Source organism: Mustela nigripes, chromosome 14 (assembly GCF_022355385.1).
Source record: "Mustela nigripes isolate SB6536 chromosome 14, MUSNIG.SB6536, whole genome shotgun sequence".
NCBI classification, from domain to species: Eukaryota; Metazoa; Chordata; class Mammalia; order Carnivora; family Mustelidae; genus Mustela; species Mustela nigripes.
The window spans coordinates 88505440-88524921 of record NC_081570.1 but is presented as its reverse complement, the minus strand read 5'-3'; the positions used below and the strand labels follow the sequence as shown (position 1 = coordinate 88524921).

Genomic DNA, 19482 nt, shown 5'->3' with positions numbered 1-19482 from the left:
ATATATTATTCTTACATTTTTACATTTAGTTAAGAATATATTGTTCCTATCTAAATCTAATTCTCTTATTTTATTGCTATATATATATATATATATATATATATATATATATATATATATATATATGACCTAGGAATGAGACAAGCAGTACTTACATTGAACAAATAATAACCTAAAAAAACTGACTGTGATGTCAGCATCATGGTACTGTGAGTGATTCCTTTCTCCTCTCCTCTTTTACAATTAATTAGTCACCTATAACTGTATTAAAGTGCCTCTCTGTATTATACCAATTTCTATCTACTTGTGCCTCCAAAAGTAAGTGGATAGGATCTCAGAGTGGACTGTGGATTCAAGGGAGCAGGTGAACCTGCTCCATCTGGCACAACATCAGAGTGGGATAGATGGCAGCGGAGGCAGAGGACAGAGAGTAACCCACTGAGGCAGCTCCCTCTTCAGGGCTATAGTGCAACACTTTGGGCTTTGGGCAACAGAAGGAGCTACTTCCCTGGCAGAGGAAGTGTTAAGTGAAAGAAGCTGGCACCCTACCTAGCTGCATGTGGGTTGCAGCTGGAGGGGCTTGTTTCTCACTTGCAACACAAGAGTTTTAAGGAGGGACCTCCATGACTTGGGGGAGGGAGAGAGAAGGGGAGGCAGATAAGGAATATTAAATGGCACTGAAGGAACTTAATTTCCTTCTGTATGCTTCAGAATTTCAGCAGTAGGTCTATTCATAGATCTCTTGAAGTTCCCTACACTAGGATCCACCTAATGGACTGTGGATACCCCCAAAGTTCCAGATGCTAAATCCACATCTAGCCCAACTCCCTGCCAGCTGTTTTTGCATACTTCAACCCAAGAACAAACACCCATAGGAGAAACAAAAACTTGAGCTATAGTGCCACCTCATGGATTACAAAAGAAAGTTTTCTAATTGCTAGTCTGTTGAGCTGTAATGACCAAATAACACAAATTTTTAAGTAAGAAAAGTGTTTGCTATTTCAAATGTAAAATCAGACACACATATTGTCAGACACAATGAGAAATCAAGGTAATATGACATTATGAAAAGAAATTAATTCTCCATATACTGAACTCAAAGACACAAAATATTGAAATAAAAATGATAGAGAATTCAAAATAAATTTTATGAAGAAATTTAATGGGCTACAAGAAAACCAAGAAAGGCAACTCAATGAACTCCATATAAAATTAATGAACAGAATGGGTTCTCTACCAAAACAACTGAAATTAAAAAGAAACAAACAAAAACAAATTTTGGAGCTGAAGAAGTCATAGAATGAAATAAAGAATGCATGGAAGAGCATAGGTAACAGAGCAGATAAGAAGGAAGAAAGTATAAGTGAGTTGGCAGATAGGATTTTAGAAATGATTCAGTCAGAAAAGGAGAGAAAACTAAGATTTTTAAAAAGTGAAGAAACCCTATGAGAACTATCAGATTCTATCAGAAAAGAAAATCGAGTAATTAATGTACTTAGAAAAAGAGAGGGAAGGGGCCAGAGAGTTAAAGATATAATAGCTGTGAACCTTCCAAACCTGGGGAAGAAACTGAATATACAAGTCTGCAAAGCTAGAACACCCTATTATTTCACTGCAAAAAGACCATTTCCAAGACACTTTATAACAAAACTGTCAAAAATTACTTATGAAGAATGCTAAAGGCAGCTGGGGAAAAAAGAAAGTAATTTACAAGAAAACTCCCATTTAACTATCAGTGGACTTTTCAGCAGAAACTATAGGACAGGTGAGAATGAAATGAAATATTTAAAGCATTAAAAGATAAAAATTGATAGCTAAAAATATGCTATCTGGCAAAGTTGTCCTTCAGATATTAAGGAGATATAAAGACTTCCCAAGCAATAATAATATCATCAAGGTTTATCTTCATTGTAACATATGGCAAATTTTCCTTTTTAAAGGCTGAATATTATTCCCTCATAAGGATATGGATATTACCACATGTGACTTATCCATTTATCTGCTGAAGTACACTTGTTGTTCTTCCACCTTTTTGGTTATTGTGAATAATGCTGTTAAGAACATTGGTGCATGAATAATTACTTTGAGAATTTGCTTTCAGTTCTTTTGGGTATATACCAAGAAGTGGAATTGCTGAATCATATGGTAATTCTATTTTTGTTTTATTAAAAACTGCCACACTACTTCCGACAGCAACTATACCATCTTAACTTCCCACCAAAAATGCACAGGATTCAATTTTGCCACATCCTCAAAAACACTTGTTTCTTGTTTTTTTTTGTTTGTTTGTTTGTTTTGGTAATAGACATCCTGATAGTGAAGTAATATATTTGTGCATATTGATAATTTATACATCTTTAGAGATAAGTCTACTCAATATACAAACTAAGTATATTCAAACTAAGATTTTTAAAAAGTGAAGAAACCCTATGAGTACTATCAGATTCTATCAGAAAAGAAAATAGAGTAATTTTTGAATTAGGTTGATTTTTTTGTTGTTGAATTTTAGGTGTTCTTTGTATGTTCTGAATATTAATCACTTATCAGATTTTAGGATTTGAAATATATTCTCTCATTCTGTATACATCTTTTGATGAAAAATTTTTAAAAATTTTTGTGAAGTCCAATTTGTCTATTTTTTCTTGTTACCCATGCCTTTGGTAATGTATAATGTGTGCAGTACATAAATGCCTTATGTAATGAATCACTGTCAAATCCAATGTTGTGAAGCTTTAGTTCTGTTTTGAGAGGTTTTTTAGTTCTTAAATTTAGATTTTTTTGATCCATTTGGAATTAATTTTTGTATACAGTCTTAGGTAATGGTGCAAATGAAATCTTTCATGTTTGGTTATCCGATTTTCCTACCACAATTTGTTGAAAATACTGCTCTTTCCCATTGAATGGTTTTGGCATCATTCTTGTCATCATTTGACCAGGAGTGCCTGGGTGGCACAGCCAGTTAAGCATCTGACTCTGGGTTTTGGCTCAGATCGTGATCTTGGGGTCCTGGGATCCAGCCCTGTATCAGGCTCCATGCTCAGCAAGGAGTCTACTTGGGAGTCTACTTTTTCCACTCTGCCCCTCCCACTCACACTTGCTCTCCCTCTCTCACTCAAATAAGATAAATCTTAAAAAAAAAAAAAAAAAAGAATCATTTGACCATATATGAGAGGCTATAATCCTGGATTTTATTCTATTCCATGGATTTATATGTCTGTCTTTATGCCAGTACCACAATGTTTTGATTATTATAGGCTTATAATAGGTTTTGAAACCAGAAGTGAGTCCTCTAGTTTTTGTTCTATCTCAAGATTCTTTGGCTATTCAGGGTCCCTTGAGATATGAATTTCAGGACAGAATTTTCTTTCTTTTTTTTCAAGGTCAGTGGGATTTTGATAGAGATTGCACTAAACCTGTAGATTACTTTGGATGTACTGACATTTTGATTCAACTAAGTATTTCAACCCATGAAAACAGAAATGTTTCAATTTATTATCTCTTTAACATCTTTCAGCAATGTTTTATAGGTTTTACTGTACATTTTCCCACCTCATTGTTGATTCCTAAGTATTTTATTCTTTTTCATGCTATAATAAAAGATTTTTTTCCATAATTTCCTGTTCAGATTGTTCATTAGTGTACAGAAATGCATGTTGTCTTTGCATGCTACTACTTTGCCGAACTCATTTATTCTGACAAGTTTTTTTCTGACATGGTTTTTTGGTGGAATCTTTAACGTTTTCTACATATAAGATTATATTTACAACTCAATAAAATAAATAACTTAATTAAAAAGTGGACAAAGGCCTAAATAGACATTTTTAAAAGATATACAAATAGGAAACTGGTTCATGAAAGGTGTTCAATATCACTAATCATCAGGAAATGCAAATCAAAACCACAGAGAATAGGGCACCTGGGTGGCTCAGTGGGTTGAGCCTCTGCCTTCAGCTCAGGTCATGATCTCAGGGTCCTGGGATCAAGCCCCACACTGGGCTCTCTGCTCAGCAGGAAGCCTGCTTCTCCCTCTCTCTCTGCCTGCCTGTCTACTTGTGATCTCTGTCAAATAAATAAATAAAATCTTAAAAAACAACAACAACACAGAGAGCTAATATCTCCCACCTGTTAGAATGGTTATCATCATGAAGACGAGATAATAAATGCTAGAAAAGATGTGAAAAAGAGAACCCTGTACACTGTATATGGGAATGTAAAGAAATACAACCACTATGGAAAACAGTACAGAGTTTCCTCAAAAAAGTAAAAACAGAATTACCATATGATCCACTAGTCCCAGTAATCTGTGACAACATGGATGTATTTGAAAGGGCATTATGCTAAGTGAAATAAACCAGAGAGAGTAAGGAAAATACTGCATTGTTTCACTTGTAAGTGGAATTTAAAAAAGAAAGGGGAAAAAGTCAAACCTATAGTCAGAGAGTAGAAAAGTGTTTAATAGGGACTGAAGGGTGGCATAAATACAGAAAAGGTTGATAAAGGGTATAAACTTTCAGCTATAAAATGAATAAGGTTTGATGATCTAATGTATAACATGGAGACTATAAGTGATACCACTACTCTGTAATTGAACTTTGCGGAGAAACCTTAAAGGTAAATATGTCAAATGATAGATGCGTTAATTAACTAAATAGGGGGGTGCAGATTCTTTCCACAATATATGTATATATTAAGTCATGTTGTATACTTTATCTTAAGATTTTATTTCTCAATTGTACCTCAATAAAGCTGAAAATCTTATCATCTGTGAGCAGAGATAATTTCATTTCTTCCTTTTAAATTTGAATGCTTTTTGTTTGTTTTCCTAACTCCTCTGGCTACAATTTCCAGCACTAGGTTGAACAGAAAATAATTAAAATGGTAATTTTTTTACTTGTCCCTGATTGTACAGGAAAACTTTTCCCTACTTTTCAGCACAGTGTATGATGTTCACTGTGGGTTATCCATATATAGCTTTTATTATGTTGAGATAGTTTTCCTTCTATTCCTAGTTTACTCAATGTTTTTATCATGAAAATGTATTAAATTGTGTGAAATGCTTTTTATGTATCAATTTAAATGACCATATAGTTTCTGTTCTTTCTTTTCATAGTTTATATTACATTGATAAATTTCCATATGTTGAACCATCCTTGCATTCCAAGAATAGATTCCACTTGGTCATGATGTGTAATCCTTATAATATGCTGCTGAATTCAGTTTGCTAGTATTTGGTTGAAAGGTTTGTTTGCATCAACGTTCACAAGGGATATTGGTCTGTATTTTTTCTCTTGTAGTGTTTTTTTTTTTTTTTTTTTCCTGGCTTTGATATGAGGGTAATGTTAGTTTCACAGCATGAGCCAAGAAGTGTTGCCTGCTCTTCAAATTTTAGGATGAGTCTGGGAAGGATTGGTATTATTTCATCCTTAAATGTTTTGTAGAATTCACTAGTAAAGCTGTCAGTCCCAGGGCTTTTCATTGTCAGAGTTTTGATTACTGATTCAATCTTCCTATTAGTTATAGGTCTATTCAGAATTTCTATTTTTGTGTGTAATTTATTCTTAGTAGGCTTTGTATTTCTAGGAATTTGTCCATTTCATCTAGTTATTCAATTTGGGTACAACTGTTCATCATACTCTTATAATCCTTTTTATTTTTGTAGAATCTGTAGTAATGTACCCACTTTAACTTACGATTTTAATATTTTTTTAATTAGTACATCCAGTTATAAATATGTCAAATTTGCTGATGTTTTCAACTAATCAACTTTTGATTTCACTGATTTTCTCTATTATTTTTTCTATTTTCTATTTCATTTATCTGTAATTTTTATTACTTCCTCCTTCTACTAGCTTTGGATTTAATTATTTTTCTTTTTCTAGTTCCTTAAGTTATAGAGTTTGCTTGTTGGTGTGAGAACTTTGTTTTTTAGCATGATTTATAACAATAAATTCTCCCCTTAGCACCACTTTTGCTGCATCCCATAGTTCTAGTACCTTGTTTGGGTTTTCAGTTGTCTCTAAGGGTTTTCTAACTTCTCATGTGATTTATTTTTTGACCAACTGACCTACTGTTCAAGAATGTTGTCTAATTTCAATGGTAAAATGAATTTTCCAACTGTCCGTTATTGATTTCTAATTGAATCCTGCTGCAGTCAAATATACTTTGTATGCCCCTTTCTATAAATTTACTGAAACTTAATTTGTGGTTTGATAATGAAGTCTACCCTGGAAAATATCTCATGTGCACTTGGGAAGAATGTGTATCCTGCTGTTCTTAGGTAGTGTTCTGTATATGTTAGATTAGTTGGTTTATTATGTGAGTCCTCTATTTCCTTATCTTCTGTCTCATTCTATCATCATAAAAGGAGTACTTAAGTTTTGAAGTATTATTGTAAAACTATTTCACCTTTCAACTCTGTCAGTTTTGCTTCATATTTCATTCAATTCATATTCTTTAGGCACATAAATGTTTATAGTTTATAATCTATAGATATATTATTTTGCTCTATTAAACTTTTATTAAAATCCTTCTTGTCTCTTGCAATCTTTTCAATTTAAGGTCTCTTTTGTCAGTATAAGTAAAGTCACTCCTGCTCTCTTTTGATTACTATTTGCATGCATTATCTTTTCCCATCCTTTAAGTTTTTTTCTGTCCTTTCACTTTAAATCCCTTTGTGTCTTTGAATCTAAAGTGTTTCTCTTAGACATCATATAGTTGAATCAGGTGTCTTTATACACTCTTGCAATTGTGTTTTGACTAAAGAGTTAAGTTCATTTATACTTAATTACTTAAAGTGAGGATCTCCTATCAATTTGTCTGTTTTCTGTATGTCCTATAGCTTTTTGTTGTTGTTGTTCATTCCTGCCTTACAGTCTTATGTTGAGTTGATTTTTTTGTAGTGACGTGTTTACTTTCTCATTTTCTTCTGTGTTTATTCTGTAGCTCTTTTATTTGTGGTTATCATGGGGTTTACATTTAACAATCCTAAATTAACACTTCTTCAGTATCAGACAAAAACTCTGCCTTTACAGTTGTCTTAATTTCATTGTCTAAGTCCCCCAAAGGACATCTTCATATATTGTGTACTCCAAAACCCAAAACATAAGTAATTATTTTAAATGTCATTAGTCTCAAATTATGTAGAAAACAACATGTGGAGTTACTAGTCACAGTCACAATATTGGCTTATAATTGTTTTAAAAATGTATTAGTCTCACAAATCATGTAGAAAACTGGTAAAGTTATAAACCACTATTACAATATTAACTTTTATAATTGCCCATATATTTCCCTTTATTGAGTGCCACATTTCTTCAAACAACTTTGAATTACTATCTAGTGACCTTTAAGTTCACTATGCAAGACTCCTTTCAGTATTTCTTCCAAAGCAGATCTGATGGTAACAAATTTTCTCAAACTTCATTTGTGATTAATTTTTCCCTCACTTTTGAAGAAAGGTTTTGCTAGATACAGGATTCCTGGTTAGCAGGTTTGGTTTTTTGCCCTTTTTTGTTTTGTTTTGTTTTGTTTTGTTTGTTCTTTGTTTTTTCCATTTAGCACTTTGTACTCAGTGCCTTCTGGTTTTCCAAAGTTTTTGATGAAAAAAAAAATCTGCTGATAATCTCAGTATCCCCTGTGACCGTTCACTTCTTACAGTTTTCAAGATTCTGTTTTTGTCTTTTGAAAGTCTGATTAGAGTGTGTCTTGATGTGGGTCTCTGTGTTCATCTTACTGGCAATTTGTTTAACTTCCTGGATCTCTGTATTTGAAATTTTCATCAGATTTAGGAAGTTTTCAGTCATTATTTTTTCAAATATTCTCTGTCCCTATCTCTCTCTTTTTGGGACTCCCACAGTGTATATACATCTTCTTGTTGGTGTCCAACAGGTCCCTCAGGCTCTGTTCACTTTTTTTCAATCTTTTTTGCTTCTGTTCTTCAGACTTAATAATTTTCATTGTCTTATCTTCATGTTTGTTGATTCTTCTGCCTATTCAAATCTTCCTTGGAACGCCTCTACAGTGATTTTTTTTTTCATTTCACTTACTGTATTTTTCATCTCTAGAACTCTTTTGCTTTTTAGCTTTCTGGATATCATTCTTTAATCTTTTGATCATCTAAGTTGTTTTAAAGACTTTGTCTAGTAAATGCCATCATCTACTTCAGGTAGTTTGTATCTCTTTTGAATGGATCATACATTTCTGTTTTGTTTGTGCTTTTTGAAATGACATTTTTACAATATCTTAATTCTAGAAATAAATTCCTCCCTGGGGTTTGCTGGGGTTTTTTGAGACCGAGAAAGTGTATGTGCCCATGTGTGCCTGTACATGAGCAGGGGAGGGGCAGAGGAAGAGGAAGAATCCTAAACAAACTCCAATCCCAGCGTGGAGCCTGACACAGGGCTCAATCTCAAAACCCTGAGATTCTGACCTGAGCCAAAAATCAAAAGTCAGATGCTTAACTGAGTCACCCAGGCAACCCTATCATTTGCTTTTGATTGTTTTTCGCTCTCTGTGCTAAGGATCAGTCTGAAGTATGAAACCTAAGGCCTTCTCAGATCTTGTTTGAATCTTTCCCTGGGCATTTATGGTCAATTTCTCATTTTTCCCATACATGCAGTTGTTTATGAATGCCCTGGTCTTTAATGCCTGAATCCCAAAAGGGCGGGGGGGGGGGGGGGGAAGAGAGAAAAGAAAAAAGGAAAGAAAAAGAAAAAAGAAAAGAAAAGAAAAGAAACGGGGAATAAAAGGGATGTCAGTCCTTTTATACCCTTGGAAGTCACTTCACAGGATGTGGGTTTGTATGCTTATAATGGAAAGAAGTAGAACCATGGCTTCCCACTTCTTTGCACTCCTGTGATCAAAAGCAGAAATCAGCCATCAGCCTGATTCCCAATATTTGGAGGTGGAGGTTCTTTTTGCCTATCTTGACGCCCACTAGCTGTGTGTAAGCTGTCCCAGGAACACATATACAGTGGCCTGTTATATGGCTGAGGTGGGGAAATGGGTCGCTACTACTATGTTAAGAGCTAAATTTGAATGAAATTAACTTCAATTTACTGTCCAAGATTTTTCCTGTTAAACTGAAAGGCCTTAATAGAGTTCCAAAATAGTTACATCAAAAAAATTCTACTACTCCAATTGTCATCTGTGTGGGGAGATAAATTCCTGGTGCTTCCTACTCTGTCATGTTCCCAATATCCTTTCACATACAAGGTTTTTTGTTTTTCATTTGTTTGTTTTCCGGGTGACCATACTTTTTTGTTCCTCTTAAACAGGAAGTGTGATAGCTAGGTCCCATATAATTGTATATTTCACTTTATATCAAACTTCTTGAAACTGTTTTTTTAAGCAGCTGGACCATTTCGTACTTCAATTAGCAATGTTTGCAAGCTGTAGTGTTCCATTCTTGACAAGTGTTGGTACTGTCAAAATTCATTTTAAGCCATTCTAATAGGTGTGTAGTGCTATACATTATTGTGGCTATTTTACATTTGTCTAAGATCTAATGATGTGCATCTTTTCATGTGCTTATTTGCCATCTTTAAGTCTTTGGTAAAGTATTCAAATTTTTTGTCCTTTTTTGGGGCAGGGGATTTGTTTTCTCTGAGTTTTCAAAGTTCTTTATATATTCCAGATAAAATTCAAATATATACTTAGCAAAAATTTTTCCCAGTCTGTGACTTTCATCTTCTTAGCTATGTCTTCTGAAAAATACACGGTTTTTATTTGATGAAGGCATATTTATCTTTATTTTTTTATAGTGTTGCATATAAGAACTTGTTTATGTAAGGCCATGCAGACTTACCCTATTTGTTCCCCCCTCTTCCAGGAATTCTATACTTTTTCACCTTATACCTAGCCTAGGGCTCATTTTTGAAGAAATTTTTCTCATGAGAAAATATACTGAGATTTTATTCTCAATTTTTAGCACACGGATGTTCAATTTATTGTAGTATCATATGTTGAAATGACCATCTTTTCTCCACTGAATTGCCTTCTCACCTTTGTCAAAAATTATGGTACATGTGTGGGTCTAGTCCTGGATTTTTCTGTTCCAATGATCTGTGTCCATGTTTGCCAATACCACAACTTGATTATCCAAGCTTTCTAATAAGTCTTAGAATTAGGTAGTCTAAGTCACCCCATTTCCACACCCCATCCCAGGCTATTCTAGTTGTTGCTTTTCCAAAGAAATTTAAATCAGCTTGGCAATATCAACACAATATACTGCTAGGATTTTTTCATAGTAATGAATCAATTTGGCACAGTTGATGTCCTTAAAAATCATGAGTCTTCTGACTCATGTACACAGTATCTCTCTCATTTAGATCTTCACCTGTCATTATCAAAAGTGGTGAAGGGTTATCAGGGTCGGTACACATTTTGGTAGACTTCTATTATTTGTTTTGGTACTACTGCAAATGGTTTATTTTTTAGAAAAAAAAATTGATATCCACTTACTGACTTTTAATCTTGCAACCTTGCTTACCTTACTTATTAGTTATAGGAGACTTAATTCTTTGGATTTTCTACATAAACAATCATGTCATCTCTGAATGAGGACAATTTTACTTCTTCATTTCCAATTTGTATGGCTTTTCTTTTTTTTGTTTTATGCACTGGCTGTTAGTAGATGTTGAAAAGAAGGAATTGGTATCTACTTTCTTAACTTGTTCTCAATCTTGGAATAAAATATTCAGTTTTTTAACCACTAGGGTAGTAGTAAGTTTTGTAAACACTATTTGCCAGATTAAGGAAAGCTCTTCTCTATTACTTTTTATTAGGAACGTTTAATTTTATCAAATGCTTTCATTCATTAAGATGAGTATATGCTTTTTCTTCTTTGGTCTATTGATATGGATTATAGTTGATTTTCAAAGGTTGGATTAGCCTGCATTTTCCAAGATAAACTGCATTTCATGATTTAAAATACTTTCCACGTAGTGCTTGATTTATCTTCTTTAATATTTTGATGATGATTTTTATATTTACTCTCATGAGAAATAGTGTAACATAGTTTTCTTATATCTTCTTTTAGCATCAGGGTAGTACAGAACTCATAAAATGAATTTGTATATGTCGTACAGAATTGTTGGTTTCATTTAACATTTAGCAAAATTAACCCAGTAACACTATCTATGCCTTATGTTTTCTTTGAAAGAAAGAAAGGAACATTTTTAACTACAAAGTAAATGTATTAAGTGGATGTAGGATCATTCAGGTTACTTACTTCTCAAACAGCTTTAGTAGTTTGTCTCTTTTATGATACTGACCCATTTCATCAAAGTTGGAAATTTGCAGAAATAAATTTGTTCAAAATACTCCAAATATTTTCTTACAGCTCTGGGGGTGTTTTTTCTTTGCAATTTGGCTAGAACCTTTTCAATGCTACTGGTCTTTTTAGGAACTAGCTTTGTTTACAATATTTTCTATTGTTCTGCTTACAAATTCACTGATTAATGCTTATTTTTACTTCCTTTATCTGCTTCTCTGTGTTTACTTTGCTCTTCTTTCTCCAGCTCCTTAACGCAGAAAGATGAATCATCAATCTGGATTTTTCTTCTTTTCTAATATAAACAAATTCCCTTTAAACACTCCTTTAGTGTATTCCACAAATATCTGATCGATTTTCACTTTCATTCAGTTCAAATACCATCTAATTTCTCCTCAGAATTCTGCCTTGACCCATGTTATTTAGAAATATTGTTTAATATTCAGAAATTTAAGCATTTTTCAAATCTTTCTTTACTGATACCTAATTTATCAACTAAGGTCAGGGAAAATTATATGATCTCTTAAGGTTTTGAACTTGTTAATGTTTTATGGTATCATGTGTTCTTTTTTAGTTCTTGGAAAGGATAGAAAATCTTCCAATTTTTATCCATAAAGACAGGTACATATATATTTCAAAATCAAAAAGTATATTACGATATTAAAATTTCATGTACAGCAATTGTCAAAAAAATTCTAAAAACGTTCCTTTGGGGAGGACAATATGAAAACAGCTGCAAAACACTAGGTTAGAGGTGTTCCACTATTTTATTTTCATTCAAGTTGTGATATATGTCATACAGCAAAATGTAAAAGAAAAAAAAAAATGACAGGCCCCATGTCCCAAGATCCAGATTTAACAGATGTTAACATTTTATCAAAATATTCTTCAAATAACTTTTTAAAAGAAATGTACAATATATACAAAACTGTGCAATTCAAACCTCAAACTTTCCTTTCCACCCTTTTCTTACATAGCAGCATATTAAATGTCTCCGTAAGTAATTTAATATTTTGTGTATCTTTTTTCTAAGCTCTGAGAAATTTCAAACAATAAATTAATTTCTTACTCAGACTTTCTTGAATTCTTAAGATTTACAAATATCCAGGTGTCAGTGCTGTATTGTTATTTGGAAAAATTAAAATTTCTTGTGTAGTTAAATGCCCCTTTTCTCATTGTTGCAGTTTTTGGATAGAACCCCTTTCAATCACAGATGTTCTAAAGTTTTGTTTTTGTTTAATCCCCTCGCTTCACACCAAGGTATTGAAGCTTATGCTTGTTGGGATACAGAATCTCCCTTTCCCAGGACTTTTTTTTTTTCCCCCCCAAAACTTGGTGAGTTTGAGCTGTTTATTTTAGATTCCCTACTGGCCTTTACATGAATGCCCTACCGTTAACAACAGTTTGCTTTCCGGAAATGTCAGAGTAGCATATATAGAGAGTAGCTTAAGTTTTTGGAGTACACTATTCCTCCTGAGATCATCAGTTCTCTTATGTGCCTAACATATGTGGGTGGCTCTCATCTCTCCTAACAATCATACTAAGGTCAATACTTTTTGTTTTATAAGCATTGATAAGTATAGATATAAAAAAGTATCTTATTAATTTACAGCTGAAGCTTATTAGGAAAAACAAAACCTTCTCCATTACTCATAATGGGAAGTGCTCTCTTCTTAAAAAGTGGTTAAGATCAAATTGCTCCAAGCACTCAGTACAGTGCCTTTTGAATTTCAGGTTCTTAATATATTCCCTTACTTACTTCTTTTAAAAGCCTTATCTCTTGATACTGATTTTAAAGGAGTCTCATTTGCATAGCAAATACTTTCCAAATCATCTAAAGCAGTAAACTGAACTACTACGGCCTTTTGTTTGATTTACCTAATCAGGTTTATGTTGATTCTATTCATGCTACTAAATTGGGATGAAGAGACTTACATTAGTCTGAGTGACTCCTTTAATTTTATACCATATTTGTCTCACTTGCCTCATACTATTCCCAGCCTCTGTAGAAGGCATAAGTGGAAAACTACCATGTGGAAATACGAGTTTTATATATCATAACCTGTAGTAAAACATTTGGTTTTGGCTGTGTAGCACCTACTTTCTCTCTTGATTTCATAGCTCTCTGCTTTTCCTTTGGAGAAGGCCTTTAAACTCTCACTTCATGGGGTTTATATGAAACTTCAGTCCTTAAGGATGACATCTATGACCCACAGTTAGTCTGTAGAGTGCCAAATCCGTCCAGCAAATGGAAAATGTACTTATTTCAAGCTTGTTTCATTTCAAGTAACTAAAAAATTCCATGACACACTAGCTGTTCAGGCTTTTGCTACAGGTTTAAATTATTAGTACTTCTCCAGTATGAATTTAAAACAATAACAACAACAACAACAAAAAAAACAACTAACTGAAAGTGAACTATCATCACAATTATCAGGATAATAGTTATTAGCAGCTCCAGGAATAGTCCTACCTAGTTAAAAAAAAAAAAAAAAGAAAGAAAGAAAGAAATCTGTACAAGAACTGGAAATTCTTCTGATTGAACCTATTTGGGTCATATCCTCAATTTATGAAACAGAGTGGAATGGCATTATCCACAAACAGGTTAATTCTTAGACACCAACACTCTTACACTTGTCAAACTCTCATGGTCTAATTGTGGCACGGAAGTGTGGGGGCCAAGGACAGGTAGTCCCAAATGTGTCACTCTGATGTACTAATTATTAAGAATGCTCTTCCCTTCCCCACCTTGTCTCCACAAAGCAGGAAATAAATCTCCCATGTGAAAGGTACTCTCCCTGAGATATCCTTATCATGAGATGGGGAATTCAGAGGTAAAAAAGTTGTATAAATAAGTCTTACTACTTTTAGTAATTTACAATTACAGCCCAAATTCTAAGTTTTCTTTATCTTTTAAATTCCTTGTTGATAAATGTCTCTTCCTGTTCGAAGAGGAAGTTAGGTTCTAACAAAGCAGCTAGGAAAGTCAGAGGCCTATCCTGGCACCATTCCACAAGAAACCTGATCAAACCAGAAAGGTCCAAGATGATGGATACCAAGACAGCAAACCCCTGACCAAATTGGGTAATAAATATTCTACCCTCTAGTTAACAACTGTCAATAAAGACAGAAACCCAATCTTCAGAGCACATAGGGCTCACACACGCTCGCTCTCGCTCTCGAGCTCACTTGCTCTCCTATCTCTAGAGTGCTTTTCACTTTAATAAACTTCCCCAGTTATGTCACTTATCTACTGTGTTGAGTGTGTCCTTGAATCTTTTCTCAAGATAGAGAACTTTTGGTGACTCCTTCAGGATGGGCTAGGTTGAGGACCCAGGGTCCAGGGTCTCTGCAGTTCACCTGGCAACATCTGCTTAAAATGCATAAAAGCATAGGACTTGGACATTTGAGACTCAATGCCATTATTAGGCCTCCATGTACATTTAATTATAATTTGTTTTTCCTACTGCTAATCTGTTTCATGTCAATTTAATTCTTAGACCAATTAGAAGAATCTTGAAGCAAATTTTTTCTTCCTCAATAGTTAGCTAGTTGGCAGGATAAACTTTAACTGGCTAAATATTATTCACCCTGTGATTGCTATAGCTGAGAAATTCTGGGACATCTGACAAACAGCTAGCAAAGGTAAGATTTCTTACCACGTCAGCCTCCTGGAAAATGTCTGTAAGATCTGGTGAAGCAAGAGGGGTGATGGTCCTTTTTTTTTTTTCTAAATCTGGATTAGGAGAAAATATTTTTGGAAAGAGTTCCATGGGCTCAGCATCTCTGATAAATTCGGTAGAGTACTCTCTTTCCTCCCAGAGATGGTCACTAATTTTATCTTTTGTGTTGTTATAAAAGGGAATTATTATAGGGAAATACCAGTATAGGCCCTTATAAGCCTGCTATTCAAACTAACATTATAGACTGTTGAGTTCATGGTTCTCAACAGACTGGCATATGTTTCGAAAAACTTTGCTGTGGGTCTCACACATAAGATCTGGATAAGGGCTTTCCTTTTGTCTTGAGAACTTGCTTTATTCTCTCTGGTCTCCACTATGCAGACAAAGCACTTACTGGGGTATACCTTGGTAGCCAAGTTAAGAGTGGGGTTCTAAGACAAAGTTGCTAGTGGCATTCTCTATCTAGCCATGACAACCCTCAGAACAGTAAGTCATAACAGGCTGTAGTCCATAAGGGATTTTTGTGCTCTTAACCTTTGTGCTTTGTTAGTGCTGAAGTGCCCCATTTTCAGTAGCACCTGCCTGGTGTCACAGATTAGTAGGTCTATGACTGGAGGCATTTCAAGTTTTTGTGGGCGACCAATGACACTGTTTTCACTGAAGCATCCTTACTGCCTATGTAACAAAAGCATCTGCTTTCTTACACTACTTCTGGGAATAAACTTTTAGATCATGGGGACTGCATCATCTATGCCCTCCCCAGGGATGCCACTTGCATCCATGGCCTAAGCCTAGAATGTTTCTCTGTGTCTTTCCATAAAAATGCTTATTTGTTTGAGTTGCTTTAAAATTAGTAAGATCCTGGACACCTGGCTCAGTTGGTTAAGCATCTGCTTTCAGCTTAGGTCACAATCCCAGGGTTCTGGGACTGAGCCCTGTATTGGGCTCCCTGCTCAGCAGGAAGCCCGCTTCTCCCTCTCCCTCTATCCTTACCTTCCCTCCTTGTGCTCTCTCTCTCAAATAAATACAGTATTTAAAAAAAAAAAAATAGTAAGATTCTACTCATCAACGGTCAGACAATAAATCTTTTAAACTGGTTACATTTCAAAGGAAAAAAAATCCTTATACAGAGCTGTCAATTATCTTATTAGTATACTTACTAGGGTTAGGGACCTAGGGACTCCCTTAAAAAAGTGAAAGAACAGAAGTTAGACTAAGACAAAAACTGATATCCACATCCAAGTTAAATTCTTCTTAAAAACCAGCTCTGTCCACCTGTTTTAACTTACCTTTCCTTATAAGATTTACAGAGAGCACTCTAGCCTATCTGCTAGAGTCAAAGTATGTAGGTTACTCACATAAATGCTAAAACTCATGAAGTGAGTATAACAGAACCACTGAAGACATGTGATGAGGCTCACTTTGCTATTTTTCAAAACTCCTACTTTCTAAAGCTCTGCAATCAGGCTATGCCAGCTTTAGGCATTCTTATGTCATGTCCTTTGCAGATGTACACTGGATCCACTCCTCCCACCCCAAACCCAGGAGGGAAAAAATTTCATGTCCCTTGGATAGCAGCTAGTCTTATAAAGCCCAATTTTACCTCCACTTTTAGAAGATCCCCCAAAGAGAAATTGGAAAGACTAGTAGCCATTCACATCCTCCCCACTACCAAAGAAAACAGATGACCATAATTTTTTCTGGCCCTCCTACAATTCAACAGCTGAAGGCTGATATTCAGGGGCTAAAGAAGCCAAGATTGAATTGTGAAGAAAGAAGGCTTTTGTTAAAATGATTTATATAGACTTTTTCTTTTCTTTTTCTTTTTGTTTTAACAAAGATATAAATCTTCTGATTCCTACTTTATTTGGAAATCTCCCTCATCTAAATTGGCAAGTTTAGTTAAAAAGGCTAATCAGTCTCTTGATATTCAGGCTGTAATTCAGTTCTTTCTGGGAATTAGCAACAACTTTGCCTGCCAATATCTGCAAAACCAGAAATACAACTCTAGAAGCAACCCCCCCCCCCCAACCCTGCCTGCCATCTCTACCAATCCCAAAACCTCACCTATTCCTCTCAAAATGCTTATAGGTATTATAAAATAACTAGGATACTGAAACAGAACTGTCCTGTACTTAAGGAAAGAAAATTCTTAATAGCAATTACCCTATAATTCTTGGGGGGGGGGGAGCTTACATTCTTTCTGTCTCTTAAAGTTATAAATCTTTTATCTCTGAATCTCTGAATCTCCGCAACTAAGTAAAGGAAAAAAGAAGAAAGTAGGTCTTCCTAAAAAATGAAACTGCAAAAGGGTTCCCTTGCCCCTTTTCTCCTCAAATATTAATAAAAGTAAGGTTTCTGCATCTGTCACTATGTGTCCATTGTGGCTATACAGCATTTTCTACCACCAGTTAGAATTGCTAAAATTAATTTGTAAAAGAGTTCTATCTGATTGGCTTAAAGAAATTAAGCACTTACGTAATTTTGTATTCATAAAAATTCTCAAAATAAAAAAAAAAAAAGTGAATTTCCAGTTCACGTGAACTGGGAAAATATTCAGTATTAAAGCTAACTTAAGGTTAAGAAATTAGGAGTATGTCTCACATAAATTTAATTCTTAGAACAGCAAGAAGAACCTTGAATAATCGAGGCAATTTTTCCTCTCTCAGAAGAGAGAGGTGCTGGTCATCACAGAGGGTAGATGATTGAAGTCTTGTCTAAGATATCAAAATCTTTGTATCACCTGTAATTGGTGTGAGTTGAGAACCACCACAACCACTACAAGACTTAGTATTTATTGAAAACTTGACTATAAACACACACACACACACATACACACACACATTTACATACACACACACACCAGACTTGTTTTATAAGTATTTTATATTCATCAAATCAACTTTACAACACTATGACAAGTATTTATTATCTCCATGGAAACTGACAGAACCTACCCAAGGCCATAAAGCAATTAAACCTTAGAAACAAGATGTGATGTCAGAATCTACACCTATTAAACCACTGTAATATACTAGTTTTATACTAGTATATATAACTAGTATACTAGTAATATATACCATGTATACTATACTGGTATATATATATTATGTATATATAGTATATACTATACTATGTATACTATACTGGTATATATACTATTATAATAAACTAGTAATATACTAGTTTTCAGTAAATTTAGGCTGAATTTCCTGTCACTATAGAAAGATGGGGACTCAAGAGTTTTATAAATTTACGTTTTAAAATATTACGTTTTGCATATCTAACAAGATCACATGTTCTACGGAATAGTTTTACTTAGATCTTGCTTGGCTCACTATTCTTGTCATGGTAATTTTGAAATCCCTTAGATGATCCTTTTAATATTCAAGTTTCTTAACTTCTTTAATTCATCTCTTTCCATGACCCTGTTTTCACTCAACTACCATATTTAGATCCTAGAACTTACAGTCACTAATTACTGTATTCTCTATGCCTTTGTCAACTTATTACTTTATTCGGTTATTTCAACCTCCCCAACTTCTACTTCCCACCTCTAGTAAATAACTCAACGTATCTTCAATCATACTGTAATCTATAATTGATCATACCACTTTCCTATTATTTCTCAACCTTCATTTTCTCACTTTGCTCTTTACCCAGATCTCTGTCTTTTCTTTATAATCATTCCCTTGAATATACCAACACCTTTTCCTTTCTCCCACTTTGTTGTATTCATCTAGGAAAATCACAACTTTCATTAAATTCAACTCTTGTCTACTCAATGATAGCACCAAGGCTAAACATAATTGAAAATACAGAATCATTTGACTAGTCTCATTTAAATTAACAGACTTCAACTGACCTCCTTAAGTACTACCTAGCCATCTTTCCAATAATCTATTCACTCTGCCACTTCCCGAAGTATCTATTTTATACCTTTTTCTTTCCTCAATCCAATATTCTTTCCCTCTGTGACCTTGCTTCCTATTTCACCAAAAAAATATAATACAACTTTTACATGCTCCTCCTATATATCTAGCAAACTACAAATATCTGGACCTTCATAATCTACCTTTCTCCCACTGCTATTATGTTTACACGTCCATCTTTAAAACTAACTTCATTTGTATACTGTATTTATAGCTCCTCCTTCTCCCTCCTGCATCATATTTGTCTTTTCCTCTGCTGGATTAGTCCTACTGGATTAATCCACACAAACCTGCTGTATCTTCAATCTTTATAAAACAAAACAAAACAAAAAAGCTTGCTACTACATCCCCCTGCATTAACAGTCCATTTCTCCATCCCTCTAAGAGCAAGACTCTCCAACACAGTTGTTCAAAATTCTCACTATATTAACTTCTTCTCAACAATTCTCTTTAATACCTCTTCTCATTTCTTCCATTCATCCAATCAGTTTGTCAAGAAGAAATCTGTCAAGAACAGATCTGCTACATTTCACCACCCCTTCCTATCTGAGATACCTTCATTTGGCTTCTACCTCTTCTTCATATACCTGACATC

At 34.3% G+C, this 19482-nt stretch overlaps 1 protein-coding gene across 1 annotated transcript in view; it reads right to left on the bottom strand.

The window, feature by feature from the left end:
- The window catches only part of LOC132001214 (pancreatic alpha-amylase), a 41047-nt gene that overhangs the window by 20708 nt on the left and 857 nt on the right, over positions 1-19482 (bottom strand). The gene's annotated exons all lie outside the window — the stretch shown is intronic.